Here is a 17,118-nt window from a genome sequence, read left to right as displayed (position 1 = left end):
AGGGACCAGGGTGTTAGATTAGGTTTGCAAGGAGGTGCGGGGAACATCAAAATGCTAAGGCCCAATGCTGATGGTTACGTTCTGGCAACAGCACGTTGCGGTGTGGGCCTCACATGGCCCCCCCAGAGTCAGGAACACGCTGCACAGGCTGTACGTGCGGGCGGGCCTTTATATGCAGTTATATTAATTATGAGTGGAGGAATGCAGCAGGTGGTTTCTATTGCGATGGCCGCCGCGCCACGTGTTGTTTAAACAAAGGTGCCAAAGAAAGATTTGACAATGCGCCCAGTATTGGACTTACGGCCTGCCAACAAGTATGTCAAGCCCCAAAAAAAAAAAAAAAAAATTCGTATGACCACGCTACAAGAGGTAATCCCCCTCCTAAAAAAGGGGGACTCTTGGCACAGTATTTATTCTTCCTATTGCTAACATATTGATTTCGTGTCCGGCACGGGTGGTGTATGGAATGGCATTATAAACTGCGTCAACTAAAACTACTTGGCAGGCGGCACATCCAACAGGGGAAGACAAGACTGGGCAGCACTTGCTTACTGCAGCCTTTCCAAATCAGATTGAAAAGCTCACTTAACGGTATAACGGTATAATCAACGGGACGGTTATTATTGTTCAATTAAGGGGTTCACGGTATGTTAAACGTCATACCGTTACATCCCTACAGGGACCTGGGCAGCAGGCCCCGGATGGTAACACGAAGCATCACACATTCGCTTTGAGCCCCGACACCCTGAGCAGAGAGTTGCTGGGGAGTGGGGTGCTCAGTCCGGTGCAACGGGGAGCAAGGGAGGCAGTACTGGACACTGCGAATTGGGGGTTGCAAGGGTTAGAGCGCAGATGATGCACGTGAGGGGGTACTGATCGAAAGGGCGGGGGTGGGGGGTATGGGGTAAAGGGGAGGCAATTCCTCCTCTTACCACCCCCCATCTCCCAAACATCCACACGAATGAGCAGAGGTGGAGGCGCGGGGCATGCTAAAGCAAAACGAATACTAGGAGGGGAGTGCCCTGTGCAGGCTGGGGGGAACTCTCCGCCGCCGGCAGCCAGCAGAGAGTCTTGGAGGTGTCACAGGTCAATCCCTTTAACGAAGCACTGGCAGACCCATAGGGGAATGACCAGCCAACAGATTAGATTTACGGCGCCCCAAGAGTAATAGGCTCGGGGGAGGCCCTGGGAAAAAAGGGGAGGGACGTAGGGGACTTGGGAGCCAATTCCAAGCCCAAAATTGCGGGGTGGAGAGGTGGGGGAACGAATAACAAACTCATAAACAAGGCCACCAAGGGAAGTCGGTCGGGGGGGGGGGAACAAGAGGAGACTACGGGGGGTCAGGTAACTGACAAAATAACAGCAAGGGGAAGTCTTCACGGAAGGAGGGGGGCATGAGGGGGAGGGAGGTGGGGCATCCAAGACAGGGCAGCAAGGCGAATAGAGGGAACAGGGGGGAGGAAGCCAGTCCCAAGGAAAGGAAGGAAAGGGGGGGGGCAAGGACCAAAAGCTGGGGGGACAGGAGACTGGGTACGGAAGAACAGGGCTGGGAAGTCTGCCTCTGGGGGGAAATGGAGCTGGGATATGGAGGGGCAGAAACGACAGGGAGGGGGGGTTTGGCGGGACCCTAAAAACTGGGGACCTGGTGAGTCGAGGAGCAAGCTTGGGAAAGGAAGGAAGGAGAAGGGATAGGGTACCCGGAAGAGATATTACTATGGCAGGGGGGCACTGGGTCAGACTTCACAGGGAGGCCTTGGGGGAGAGGGACTGGGAAGTTCTCAGGGGCTGGCAAGACGGAAGGGAGACATGGGGGCAGCATAGATAGGATTGGGCTTCCAGTAAAGCGGCAATCGGGGGAAGAAGGGGGGACAGAGTAGAGTAGAAACGACTCAAAATAGACTGGCATCGCAAAGCGATGACCATATAGGCAGGCAGAAAGGTGTGGGCCGGCACCGGAGGGCGGTGTCGGCCTTAACAACGGATGTGGGATATGTGTAACGATGGGGCACTTGTGGTGGTGCCGGTATAGGAACCTGAATACTAGCGAGGCACAGCGTGGCTGCCGGTTTTATCTAGACCCAGACCCAGGACACGGGGTAAGTGTCAGGGTAGGTGGGGGGGGGGAGGGCATTCCCAACAAAGACCTAGAGCAAAAAGAGGGGGGCATATGGAAAAACTCGGTCATGGGAAATCTACAAACGGCCAGGGGTAGAGAGAGGTTATTAGCAAGGGCCGGGCTCAACCTGAGGCGTCCACCGGACGAGGACGGTAAGGGAGAGGGGGGGGAGGGCAAGGGATACCTAGTTAGCCACACAAAGAGTAGTATACCAGTGGTGGTGAATTACGGATCGCCTGTAAGATAACTCCAAGACTTTAGGCAAAATAAAGCTGCTGAGGCATTTTAATCTTCCAACTTTACAAAGTGTCTGAGTTGTTTTTTTCAACATGTGATGTATGACATATGCCGGGTTGCATGAGGGGAGCAGAGGGGGGGTGAGGGGCCAGGCATGGAAGAGGGGGGAGGACAAGGCACTGGGATGCCCACGCTAAGAAATAATTCCTTCCCAGACTGAAAGCGCGAGACATTCATTTTGAAAACAAACAACGCTGCATACTTAAACAATCAACACAGACTTTGTTACAGTGCAATCAACAAACCAGAAAAACACGGACGAACACGTGTGGTGCAATACTTATCTACAGAATCCTGAAGGCTCAGCCCGCTCCAAGCACATCGAATGGAGGCACGAGGAAGTTGCAGGCAAAGCAGAGCGTAGTTGAACAGATCGCAGGATTTTTGTCGAAGGCAGCATTTACAGCCACAGGCCAGAAAGGCAATTGGGACAGGAGTGCAACGGCTAAGATACAGGAGCAGTCGTTGGGCAGTCCCCGGAAGACAGGGCACAACCTATCTCAGCAACATGCCACCAAAAAAGTGCCAGGGGTGAGCCGAAGAAAAACGAGGGTAACAAAAACCGGTGACACAGCATTTTGAAGCAGTACGACGAGGAGCAAGGACATTTGCTCAAATCTAAAACCAGTGCAAAATGTTAAGAATTGTGAATTGCGAATTGCAATACTCAGAACAATGGGACAAGCAGGAACAATTTGAACCAACTTGGAGACCATAACAAGTTCGTTTTTTAGCAATTGTCAACACCACATACTTAAAGCAGGTAAAACCAAGGCAGAGGCTCATATTTTGAACCTGAGCAAGAACTAAGAAAAAAACCAGCGACCAGGCTAATTTACTCGGGCAACCGCCAACAGAAAGTTCAGTGAGATAAACAGTACGCTGTAAACAGCATTTCGGGAGGGGGCGAACAGTCCCATTTGTTTCACAACGTGAAGCAACATAATGAACGTAGCAAAAAAAGACGATGCTAGTCTCCAGGTTTTTGCAAGCAGGATGACACGGAGAAACGGGCAGTGTGCAACCCAGAGCGCACTATACTGGCTGGATCAAAGAGCAACTTCACAAAAAGAACGTACCTACAGCCACAAGGTTAGTTTTCGATACGAGCAGAACAAAGAATAAGCTAAGTCAAGCTAAAGCTTCATAAAATAGTACCCTGAACACGGGGACAGAAGATTTGATCTTGCATAGGTGCAAAGACTAAGCCAGGTACAGAGCTCCAAAGCACAGGCCGGTGCGAAACAAATGTAGGTAGCCAGATGTGCCATACAGCATACAATGGCAGAGGCAGAAACCGTGATGTGACGTACGGCAGTATAAGCACACTAACCTGTTTAAGTGCTCAAGAACAGAGTAATGAGGAATAGCTAAACCTTTCGCACCAAGACCCAGTAAATAAAACGAAGTTTGCCATAAGAACAGTATCATGGAATACAACATGAGTCAAGTTTTTTATTACAAACCCAGTACCCTGAGCACAGGGCACAAACCTCCCCATCCCCCCCACCCCCAAGAAAGCAGCACATTACCTACCACAACATGCAAGCATATCCAACAACAAAGGCACGCCTGGCAAGGATTCACGTTATTCAGAAAAAAGAAATACAGAGAAAACCATCCATACAAAGACGGACGAACAAGGGAGAACCCAGAGCAAAGGAGAATGTTCCGGCGGTCATGCAGCACTTTAAAACACACCAAACAGTCAGCTCAGCTGGCACAGCACTCACATTGTACATTCGGACAGAACCTGCGGACGCAGTTTTGAAACCCGGTAGGGTCAGCACAAAAGTCAATGTGAATCAGTCACCACTGCAATGGCACGTGTTAAGCGCACAAGAAGATGGTCTGCAGCAATAATGAGCACAAAGCAGCCACAACAAAAACGCAGCAAGAAGCTAACCACGTTTAAATGCCTCCCCAAGTATTTTAAGGGAGCAGAAGCGCACATTTTTATCAGCCAGAAACAGAAGGCTAAAAAAGGGAGAACCCCTAAAAAGGGATCTCGAACTCCACACAGCTATCCGAACGGAGCTTGGCAAAATATTTCTGTGTTACCCTGAAAACGGGGTTTAAAACAGTGCAGATCTCACAACTAAGGTACTCGGGGGACCCAGTTGCAGCAACACTCCCAAGGTGTGCAACAGAATCAGGCCGCAGGCACAGAATGGGGCAACGCCAATCTGGCATAGGAGCACAGAAATAGACGTGACATTGGGAGCTAGTGGGAAGGACCCAGGAGAAGAAGAGGAGACGGGGCCAAAAACCCCAAAGACAAGGTAGGTAAGAGAGCACCCGGGGGGGGAGGGGTTGTAATCAGAAGGCGCACAGTTTCCAAATTAGCGACGGTTCTATAACCAGGCAGGGGCCCGACAAAAGCACACATTCAGGCAGACAAAAACCAGAGATAGTCCCAAAAACATCCTGAGAGCTGAAACAAACAACCTGAAAGGACAGACAACCAAACAGTCAGGTAGCACTGCGAACAGAGCGCTCGTTCTTCATGCTCACACCTGCCCAGAGACTGCAGACCCAGTTCACAGATACTGGCAGTGCCTTACACAGCCCTCCATCTGACAAAATCGAGATGTACATCACATACCTAGGGGTGGGAAAAAGCAAGCCGAGAACCTTGATAAAAGGTCCTCTGACATGCTATATAAAGTCAAAACCACGGCTTTTGACACTACGAGCAGAGCACCCACCGAACAAAAATGGCTTCCGCACAAGATCAACTTTGTCGAAGGAAAAGGATCAGAAGAGGGCACAAGAAGGTACAGTGGTGCCAGAAAAACAGATGCAGAACAAAATCAAAAAGGGTTCCAGAATATGGTAGTTCCTGCAGTGTGCTGCATTGGGTAGAGGGGATGGCGAGCAGTTTTTCCAGTCTTCAGAGCATGACAGAGCATGGCAAGGACAACACAGTATTGACCCACCCAAGAAAAACAAAAGGAGCACTGGTTCCTGTCAGCGGATTAAAGCAGAAACCCAATTGTGAGAGTAGCCAGTCTGTGGGGTTAAGCAGCAAACACGTCAGCGGAAGAAAGTACGAAAACATGCAAGACTGGGTGCAGAATGGGAGAGAGAAAGAGAGAAAGAGAGAGAACGAGAGAGAGAGAGAGAGAGAGAGAGAGAGAGAGAGAGAGAGAGAGAGAGAGAGAGAGAGACAGACAGAGAGAGAGAAGCAGTGGCTAATACCACATAGCACAATAAAACAGGCCAACGCCGGAAGGCCGGGGCTAAGCGACAAAAAGCACAATGGGCCTCATTACGACCCTTGCGGAAATGGAAAAATGATGGCGGAAATGCAATACCGCCATCGAACACCGCTCGTTGCGATCATGACCCGTCACCGTAAAGTACGATGCCATTAGCGACACCGCAGTGAACGGCAACGCTAACTGCACCAAGTACGCGCACGCGCGCCTTGCAAAACCGGAATCACCGCCATGGCGCAACGGTACGCGAATTCTGACCCTAGCGGACATGTACTGAACGCCATCAAGCACGTCGTAAAGTACCATTCCGCCATGGCGAGAAATACGGCAACGCGAACCAACCGTAAATGGCCCACTGAGTGCCTGTACTCCACTCCCTGGCCTCATTGCACAACTCCTGGCAGGCGCAATGTACTCACACTATGCAACCAGTGAAATCCACAATTCACCCATGCATGCCAACGTAGAAAAGCATGCAGGGGCTCAAAGCGCCCCGTGAGTGGGCATCCATGTACGGCATGTCACCATAGCCGTACTGACGCAGCACAGGCATGTGAAGGTACAATACATCAAAATGAAAATCAAGAACACATGACACAAAACAACAGTAGTCCCCCATCGCTTGCCACCAGCGCAAGGCAACATCCAAAACAGCATCCTGAGGGGGATTGCACCAGCCCTGTACTCATGCCAGTAAACAAACCAACCATCAGCAGAAGCATGTACCACACAAGTCGGCAGAGTGACTGAGCAGCCAGGCTCATCCCAAGAGGGGCCGATGGGAGCTGCAGGGCACAGATGGCATCAATACAGAAGCTATTCCAATGGACATGACCACAGTCCCCCTCCAACAAACGCACGCAAACACAGTCACCTGTGACCAGCCACATTCTGAACAACCCATCATTCCACCAATCGACCTGGCTGACAGGCACCAGTCGGCCAAAAGCCAATCCCCCGCCCCTGAACAGCACATCATGTAAACAGTCACAATGGCAGCCCCTATCCGTGACCATACTGTGCTACGTAGGCAAACGCGGCCAGTACTGTACCACACAACTCAACTCAGAAGGCGGAACACAATGCAGATCATCACGCAATACATACCGCCACAAAGCGAAAATCGCCACATCACCTGCAAAGAACAACGCAACACGACAAATATCGGAATACAATTTAAATGCACATCCAAATGACAAAGGCCCCACAGCAATTTGCAAAATACCACCAAAACAACCATCATCACCGAGGGCTGCATCAGCAATAATTGACCGGCTTCCACTTGTGTGACGCCCTGTACCATCATGGCACACAGGGCCTACATCAACGTTCCAAAAGGCAACATGGAAGCGGCAAGAACCGCAGGTCCGTCCCATGAGGCAGGCACTAGTCGAGCTGAAAGGCCGAAATGTTGCACCTAGCCACCAGTACAGCGTAAGGGCATGTGGCCCATTGGCGATCGTCCCATATGATCGAAATGGTGCTCCACTGATTCACCCGAAGCTGCAGGAGTCGAGAGTAAAAACCATCTGGAGGAGTGGCGTAGAGATGGCATCTGCAATAGGGCAGGAGATACCTGTCACCCAAAAGAAACACAAATCAACCGATTGCATTACGGGACTCATGATGCATTACAATCTTCATTCAACACACCAAATCCACACCCATATGCATGCTAGCCCACTCCAAAGGAATATACACACCCCTAAATCAGTATCGAATCATAACGAAACCAATCGAGCTAAATACACCATTGTCAACGTCGGTTACTGTGCATGCGTCCGTCAAGATAGAACCCATGACATGGGATTAGTAACGTGCCTAGACACAAGTGTATGAAGGCGCGTCGAGACAGGGAGGATCCGACAAGGGCAGATAGACGTATGTCCCACTATGGCAGCCTTGCATCACATAACGCAGGGGAAGGGGAGTGAATCAAAAAACCCATGTACATGGCAGACCCTAAACGGAATCATCAGTCCATGCATCCACACATCATTCCCTCATCCCGCAATGAAAACGCATGAATATTCACTCACATAATATGTGAAACTTCCATCGCGTCTGTGCGTAATGCAGTCCGCAAAAACCACTGTGCCCCTGGCCGGATCTGTAGTGTTGTGAAGCAAGATGGATTTGGGAACGTCCTGCCTTATCGTCCACTACGCTATTGCGCATCCCATTCAATTCATATCATTCATTGCCTGCTCGTTATGGGCCATGTCCCAAGGACATTCTACAATAGAACGTTACATTTCCAGCCAGACCTGTGGGCGTATCCTCGCCGCTACTTCAAAACCCAAAATGCTGGCCTTCGAATTCCTCACTTGCAACATTACGTCGAAAAGGCTTCTGTGAACGCTTGCATTCACAATTACATCAATGTAGTGCGGCTGTGTGTCATGATGCTAACTGGCTGCAATCACAAATGGCACGCCACGCCCGTCGGTGAAGTACGTTACTGTGCTGCATGAGGGTCGGCCATCGATCGAGCCCTACATACCACTGACTCTTCACAGGTATGTAAGCGGCTGCAATCATAGCATGTGTAACAATGGGAGCATAGCATGAAGATCAGTCAAAGTACATCACACTGCCATCGGGATTAGATACATGATTCAAATCCCAAGATGCCATGCGGCCAAATGCAGCCTTACGTGCGGGACGTGCTCGACCAGAAGGGATTGCATCTGCCACAGATTCATTCAATCAGCACAGGTGGAGGCCATACAGGCCGACAGCACATATATTGCAGACCCAAACCCCTCCCACAACCACTCCCACTCCAAAATGCTACCGGCAGGACTAGCGATGTTGGGCCTGGGGTACCAGATAGCACTGCAAGTGCTACAACTACAAGAAGACGACGAACAACAACAGGTACAACAACCGGGCGCACAGGGGAGACGGAGGAGAAGGAGGAGGAGGAGGGCAAGGCAGGGTCAGCAAGGCCCACAAGCACTGCCACTACCACCACGCAGGCGGCCCGCAATCCCACGCCTCCGAGCCGATCCGTTCAACCTCACTGCTGAGCAGATCCACACCCTCTACCGTTTGGACCGGGACACCATAATCGCCATTGTGGACATGACACATGCTGACCTCGTGAGCATGATAGATAGCCCAACCGCCATCCCACCCCTACTGAAGGTGGTGTCTGCACTCCACTTCCTGGCCACAGGCACCTACCAGCACACAGTGGGACAGTTGCATGGCATTTCACAGCCACTGTTCTCACGGACACTCTTCCAAGTGCACGATGCCCTCCTGAAGCACGCCGACGACCACATCACACTACCACGCACGTACCAGGAGATTACCAACGCTAAAGTGGGATTCCATGCACTTGGCGGCATCCCGGGTTGCATTGGTGCCATCGACTGCACCCATGTTGAATTGGTTGTCCCACATGCCATGGAGGTCCAGTACCGCAACCGGAAACAATTTCATTCAATCAATGTGCAAATGGTGTGTGACTCCAACAAGATATTTACGCATTGTTGTGCCAGATTTCCAGGATCTACCCATGATTCTATGGTCCTGAGGAACACAAGAATACCACGCTACATGGAGCGACACGCAGGGCACAGATCCTGGCTACTCGGTGAGTCTCATTCCATGCATGACATCGTGGCCCATTTGATGCGTCAATGACCTTGCAGGGGGGGGGGGGGGGCTACTTAGCACTATCATTCCACTGACACCCTTTATTCGTCTCATACAGGTGATGCCGGGTATCCACTGAAGAGATGGCTCCTTACACCAATCCGGAACCCACAGAACGAGCATGAGGAGGACTACAACCATGCCCACTCACGTACCCGTGTGGTCATTGAACAGGCATTCGGCCTACTGAAGGCTCGTTTCCGCAGCCTCAGCAGGTCTGGCGGGGCACTCATGTACAGCCATGAGAAGGTTTCTAAGATGGTCATGGCATGTGTCATGCTGCACAACATGTGCATACGTAGGAATGTGCCCATGCCCCCTGACGCTGTACTGCATGCACCTGAAGATGATGATGATGATGAGGGTGGGGATGTGGAGGCACCTCAAGGAGTCCATGAGGCACAGGATGTACGTGCAATCCGACAGAGCATCATAGATGCATGCTTCTAGCAACCACGCATGGTGCCTATTACACGGAAAGGGGACCTGTGGCACTGTGTGTGTGTAGTACAGGCACATTGTGGACTGTACGCCTATGAAGGCCTCGTACGCAAATATCAATGTCCACACATGTCATTGGATGATAATGAGGTGCTGTATTGTTAATGTGATTTGATTTATACACCCTATGGACCCGCCACCCAGTGAAGCCCAACACACCCCCTCCACCCTACTACCTCCCCCCCCAACACCAGTGTCCAAATATGCATGCTGTCCGTGGGTAGACGCTATTGCAAGCCCCCTCTACGGGTATCAGGGGCACCCCTGCCCGTGGAGCGCAGGTTCCTGCCAGATCTGCGTTGGGGGCTGCCCTGGACGGAACTTGCCACGGATGATGTCTCTGCCTGCTCGCGTCCATGCATGTCTCTGAGGGTTTGTGAGAGCTCCGAGAGCACACGGCGCACAGCAGCAAGTTCAGCACAAACGTCTTTGGACGTCGCATGCAGTTCCCCCCTCAGGCTCTCGGTGCTTTTCTCCATTTGTGCTCTCAGGCTCTCGGTGCTTCTCTCCATTTCTCCCCTGAGGCTCTCACTACTTTTCTCTATTTGTGCCCTGAGTGTCTCGGTGGATGTTTCCATGGCTGCCCTGGAACCCCCGCATTCATTTGCATGGTCCTTGAGTAGCGTGGACGCTTCCTGCTGTTGCTCGATCAGCAGGTCGAGGGACTGTTGCCTCTGCTGGGCCATGGACATTTGCGGTGGTGTGACAGGGGGGCTGCTCAACACATGTTGCCTTGGCACAGGACTTGTGGGGGTTGGCCAGTCGTCGTCTTCAGGGTGCCCCTGCGTGGTTTCGTCATGGTGTAGGGGATGGAACATGCAGGGGGATTGGGAAAGGTCATGGATGGTACCTACGTCGCCAGCACTGTTTTCCGTGTCGGAGCATGCTGGCATGACAGCTGTGTCACCTATGGTGCTGCTACCACCAGAGGCAGTGCCATCAGATACGTTCTTTGGGGGGACCTGTGGTGCTGGGGTTGTGGACTTGCTGGCTGCTGGGGTGCCTGTTGCAGTCCCCTCCAGTGTGCTGCCACTTGATTCCTGCTGCTGCCGTGTCTTGATCCTTGCACCTGAGGTGGAGGCTCTTGGGACGTTGGTCCTGGCCCTCTTTGCAGGCGTGCTGGTAGGGGTGTCCTGCAGCTCGTCGTTGGTATCGGACCCTGTGGTGGAGTAAAGAGGGGCGAGCGTTAGTTATGGGTCTGTCGGATTTGGAATGGCAACGTATCAAATGCATTGGGGTGGTACATGAGGCTGATTTGGGACTGGGCCTTGGAGGTGGTCTCATTTTCGTGTGGATTGAGGATGCATTCATTTGGCTGCCTGCAGTTAGGGGGTGCATGCTGCACATGTAGGGGTTGTTTATGGCTTCTTGATTGATTTGTTTGTTCATTCTGACTTTTAGAGGGCGCTGTCAGGGCAAAGTATGTATTGCACTATGGGGTCACATGGTACTGCACATGTTCGTGGTTTGTGGATTTCGCATTGTTTCTCTTGGCCAACCTACCTGATTCTCCGGATGTCGGCACTCCTTTCTCCATCCCTCCGACTCCCTCTATGCTCTCCATTCCTATGGTGGAGGCGCAGATTTCCTCCCAGGGGGTCAACTTGATGGGCGACTCTGAACCCCCCCCGGTAGCTGTGGCGATGTTCCTGTTCGCAGAAAGTATGCTGCGTACGCGGATCCGCAGGTCGTCCCACCGCTTGCGACATTGCTGTGGCGTGCGGGGTGTTGTCCCCACCGCACTTACGCGCTGTGCCACCAGGGCCCATATGGCCTTCTTGTTGGCAAGGGCCGTCCTGGTCATTTGACTGGAGAAGACGACGGCGGAATTTTCCTGGAGGGTCTCGGTGAGCACGGTCAGTTCCTCTCGGGAGAAGTGTACCTGCCGCTTGCGGTCACACGCTTTCTTGGCTACCTTTCCCATATTTATTTTTTTAACTGGGGTTGCAAACGGGTTGGGATGTGTGTCAGGGTCGGATTTTTTATGGTTGTGTTGGGATTCGGATTTTATAGTTGTGCGGCGTGCTGTTTCCCGTTCCGGCCACATGCTTTTACTTCCGTTTCCGTATATTTACGGTGGCCGTAATTTGCGGTGCACGCTCGTTACGGTGACCGCTCATTACGGTGACCGCTAAGATGGGTGGCGGTATTGCACCTGGTGCAGCGTACGGCGGCGGTAAGGGCCGTTTTGGGGTCATTTCCGCCATCGCAGCCTTTCGGATTCCGCCATGGCGTAATGCTCGTGCCCGATGGGTCGTGATTGGCCGCACTTTGCTCCTTCGTGCAATGGCGGAAACGCTATTTACGCTGTTGCGGTCCGGTCAGTCACTTTCCGCCAGGGTCGTAATGAGGCCCAATACCTGAAAAAGGGTGGAAAAAAATAAAAAGTAGGCTGGTAGCAGTAAAACTACAAAACTAGGGTAACACTCCGGGGCTCCCCTAAGAGCAGTGCAAGTGCTAGCATAATGCGGGAAGCGATTTAATAAAAATACCAAGCCAGCCCACAGCGAATACAGTAATATATTATAGTACTGCAGCAAATAGATAAAAGAGAAGGGGGTTCAGAACCGGTAAGACCAGAAATGGTCAGAGCACGAGCCACACAAACCCAAGGGGAAGTCAAGATTTATGTTAGCTTAAACAAACTGGAGTTATTAGTTTACCAAAAGAAATGAGAGCCAGCGTTGCAAGGGGAAAATAAGAGGCCAGCACATGATGGATGGCTACACATACCTTCAAGCTAGCAAAGAGCTGGTCAAATAGCAAGGTGAATGTTTACAGCTTTGAAAATTCACTCTCCCTAAGGAAAAGGCCAGGTAAATGACAATACCCTCACAGGGATCATTACCAGGCACGGCCAAGGGGCGAGCCCCAACTAGTATGGGCAGACTATTCATCTAGGGGAAGAAATTAGCAGCAACTTTTGGGGGAACCTGGACAGCCGGTAACCCATCCAGGTTGTGGCGGCACGGGCCAGAGGGGGCAACCTCAGGACCCGATGCCCAAAAGTACAGCATATTCTGGTTACTGTAATTATGATTATGTTTTGTTATGACCATAAGTGTGCAATAAAATCTCACTGCCTTTTTATTGCCAACACTCACCCAATGTTTCTCGTGTATTACCTGGGGAAAAAGGCCATTGGTTTCCCACATCCAGGTTATGTTATCAGTCCGTCTGCATATGGGTCCAGTGGTTATGGGCCACAAGCGAGGCCGGGTAATTCGTACCCCATGGCAGCCAGGAAGGGGAGAGGGGTGAACTACAGCCCAGCAAATGGACCAGTGCTCCCCCTCTCCCCTACCACAGCTACAAAGCGACATGCAGTCGCTGGCCCGGGAAGCGAAGAAGGAAGGGCAGGGTGTTAATCAACACCTTGCCCTTCCCCCCCAAAGGGGTGCGGAGCACCAATGACAAAGAAAGCAGGAAGTAGGCAGGGCACAACATGCAATTGCCGTTGACGTCAGCTGGCCGGGGAGAGGGGGGCTGGCACACAGCCCCCTAACACAGGCACAACAAAGACCCAGCGGCAGCCCCTGAGTCCAATATAAGACGCTGCCTTGGCAGCAGAAAACCAGAATCAGTTTGTGGTCTCTGCACAGGACCCAAACAAGAGAGTTATTTGCATACGCAGTCTCTCTCTTCTTTTTCGCAGAACCCTCCCACCCTAGAAAAAGGGCGAGAAGGAGGAGAAAGACGACAGCTCACTGTACGGTGACCACACTGTCGTGGGACAAGAATGGCGGCATGGGCCAGAGGGGGCAACCTCGGGACCCGATGTCCAAAAGTACAGCATATTATGGTTACTGTAATTATGATTGTTTTGTTATGACCATAATCGTTCAATACAATCCCAAAGCCTTTTTATTGCCAACACTCATCCAATGTTTCTCGTGCATTACCTGATGCGAAAGGGTGTTGGTTTCCCACACCCAGGTTATGTTATCAGTCTGTCTGCATATGGGTCCACTGGTTACTGATGCAGTTTGTGAGAACTTGATCAAGTATTCGCCCTCTTGTTGGGCTGTGCTGGAGGTTTCCCTCTAAAGACCCAGAAGAGTATTAGTCTGAACCTACCTGCAATAATGATCAACAGAGATTATTATCGATGACCTATCTAGGGGTAACGAGGAGCGAATGGGGCACACCCTGCGAATGTGATCTTGTTTCTTACCATGGGGGAGTAAGCAGGAAAGTGCTTTCCCCAGGAAGAAAATACATGATTTCTGGGGTAGTCGTCACTTTGCTCGGTATTGGTTACTAAGGGTTTGCACTGGACTCTGGCCACCTTGACGCAAAAGTCATTTTTAATTGAATGTTATTAAGCGACGAGGGATAGGATATAACCTGCTCAATTTTCCATGTCATGGCAGAGGACTGCGTGAGGCCGAGTGACGAGACATTGCGTGGCACCCATAAGTTCATAAACTGAGAAGTTCTTAATTTTTCTTTAATCAAGGATGTACCCCCATCATCCTGCTGCAGCACGATGGGGACTGACAGGGTAAGGACACAATGCAACACTCAGCGTTTCAGGTCTGCCATTCTAGCATTGGTTAAGTGGAAGGGAAGGAAGGTGCACCAACTAAAGCGACCCCCAACTGTGTCACATGCAGATAGAAAAAAAATGCAAAAGGGCCAGAACACCAGGCAATAGTTTTACTGCAGCAGTCCCCTAAGCTACATCCTGAATTACTTTTGCGTCATGCAGAAGGCAGCGGATAGCGCCTCGAGGGAACACAGTACACAGAATGGAAATTTCCTTTTCCAAGGCAGGCCTGACAGCAGAGAGGCTATTTCGCTGCTTTATTTTGCCATAATCCAGCCTCCCCCATCTCACGCGATTAGCAGCAATACAAGGGAAATCTGAATATGCGCCCACATTAGAATCTGCCACCGCGTGTAAATTGTTATGGACGTTATTATAAGTTGGAAATTGAAAAGGCCTGGTATTTAATTTTTCAGCCATTCCAATCCCCTGGCTGCATATTTTAAGCAAGCAATCTTTATTTTCAAAAGGCGTCCGCACAAGGCGCGTCGGTGCGGCGGGCTCTCTCTAAATGACACTGATGAAGATGCGGAGTGGGGAATGGGAGTGTGGATTTCGCAACCATGGATAGCTGGGCCAGGGCGGCCTTACACGGGGCGCCCCCTGAAATCATTCCCCCCAAAAGAGCATAGCCTTTTTGTGTTGTTTCTACTGCAGGCCTCGTCAAGCTTTAGTTTATATTTGTATTTATTGTTTTATATAGCGCCTTAATCCTAGGTGCTTTACAGTTAACAACAAGAACACATTAAACATGGAACAGTAGAAGCAATAACAGTAAACATGAATCAAACCAGAAAATCAGCATGTAGAACAATTTGCATAAGAAAAGGGGAAAGGAGAGGAAGGGTGTGGGGAAGGAGGGAAGAGGAAGAGAAAGTAGTGAGTAAAGTGAATAGTAGGAGGGAGAAGAATTTAGAAGAGTAGGGGAAAGATGAAGAGAACAAAAAGACGGGTACTAGAGGGAGGGAGAGAAGGATGAGGGGGAAGGATGTCAGGGAGGGGAATGAAGGATTGATTTCAATGAGGCGCAGAAGGAGGAATAGGTGAGGGAGGAGCAGATAGAAAAAGGTAGGGAGTTCCAGAGTAAGGGGGCAAGGAGCTGAAAAGAGCGGAAACGAGAGCAGGCACAAGAGGGTGGGGGAACAGAGAATAAGCAGAAATCAGCAGAACGAAGAGAGAGAGAGGGGGTATAGAATGAGAGAAGAGAGGAGAGGTAAGGAGGAGCAAGGTCGTGAAGAAATTTAAAGACAAGACAAAGTATGTGAAATTTAAGTTGGGAGTGGAAAGGAAGCCGTCCTAAGTGAGAAAGGGAGTTGGAAATGAAGTTGCGAGGGGAGAGAACACAGAGGGGGCGGATGGCAGAGTGGTAAAGGGATTTGAGGGGGGGCAAGATGGGAAGCGGGCAGACCTAGGAGAGAAGAACAATAGAAAAAGCGAGAAAAAATGAGGGAGGAAATTAAAAGTTTAGTAGTTGCAAGTCTTGGCAGCAACTGCATGTAGGCACTATTTGAAATTAAAAGATCTTCCATTTTTCAATTACAACGTTGCTCCCCAAAGAACTCTGTTACAAATGCGGGGCTGGGTTAGTTGTGAATGAGGCAAAGGGCAACACATCGAGGTGATCCATGCTGACACAACAGGCGGTCTCACCATCATATGGACTGCGTTTGGAAACTGAAAGAAATACGGGAGAGCACGGCTCCTCCTAGGTTATAATTAATTCTAAACCTTCCCAGACATCACCCCGTTTTGTTATCGTCACCCTGAGAAGGACGGGTATGCTCAGACCTGGGTCCTGTGCTTGCTGAGGCTAGAGACCCAAGCTACTCCTCACTGATGAGGCCCAAACCAAGGACGAAACATGGAGTGCGGATGCTTGGAGTCTCATGCAGAAGGGGTGTGACCAATCATTTTGGGCTGGCCTGCCGCTTTTTTGGGGGTGGGGCCAAGCCTGATTTCCATATGGTCTTTCCCCTTTTGTAATGGCTTGGCAGGCGAAGAACGATGATTAGTTGCTCAGATTTATGGACCTCCCCCTCACCAGGAATGACTTAATGTGCCATGTTCTCTTGACTAGCTGCTCCCACTCTTCATACTGCACAGCCTGGCAAACCTACATCTCTGTGGTGACCTACAGCCACCAGCTGAATATCGAAGCTGAGACATAATGTATACGCCGGGCAGTCAGGATCTTTAACTGCACCCAGCATCAGCATGGCGAGCCAAAACCAATATTCTAATTGAAAACCTAATGGCCTTCCAATGCAGGGTGGCAAACATAATATGGCTTCTCTGATAAATCCAAAGCAACCCCACAAAAAAGCCTGAAGGCTGCAGTCGTTGCTTTAAAGTCAAAAACAACAAAGCTTCCCTTAATGGGTAAAAAGACAATCCCCAATTTCTCCTCTTTTGAAACAATAGGTTTACATATCATACAAACTAATCATTGCCCGGGCCAAAGATGGAAATGCAATTGTCCTTTTATTTCTCACTGGAGACTTTCAATGGGTGGACCCTCTTCACAGTTCCGTTTTTTTTATTTGTTGTTTCATCTGCAGGCCAAACACCTACCCCATTCATTCCCATCCGAACTCTGAAACTGAAAGCTATGCCCTGAGCAATTACCATTCAGATCCCCAATTCTTAAATATATATTTTTAGAAAAATGTAATGTTATCCAGATGCAAAGGACCTCTAAATTCAGTCCACTCCCACCTGCCTCTTTGCCCACATTTCATCATCGTCTTGTGAAAGCAAAGTGTGGTCCA

The 17,118-nt window shown here is 50.5% G+C and overlaps 1 protein-coding gene across 5 annotated transcripts in view; it reads right to left on the bottom strand.

The window, feature by feature from the left end:
• The window catches only part of PC (pyruvate carboxylase), a 2,561,538-nt gene that overhangs the window by 76,305 nt on the left and 2,468,115 nt on the right, over positions 1-17,118 (bottom strand). The window lies entirely within an intron of this gene.

This window comes from Ambystoma mexicanum, chromosome 2p, assembly GCF_040938575.1.
Source record: "Ambystoma mexicanum isolate Mex_15411 chromosome 2p, UKY_AmexF1_1, whole genome shotgun sequence".
Taxonomy (NCBI): domain Eukaryota; kingdom Metazoa; phylum Chordata; class Amphibia; order Caudata; family Ambystomatidae; genus Ambystoma; species Ambystoma mexicanum.
This window is presented reverse-complemented; position numbering and strand designations above follow the sequence as displayed.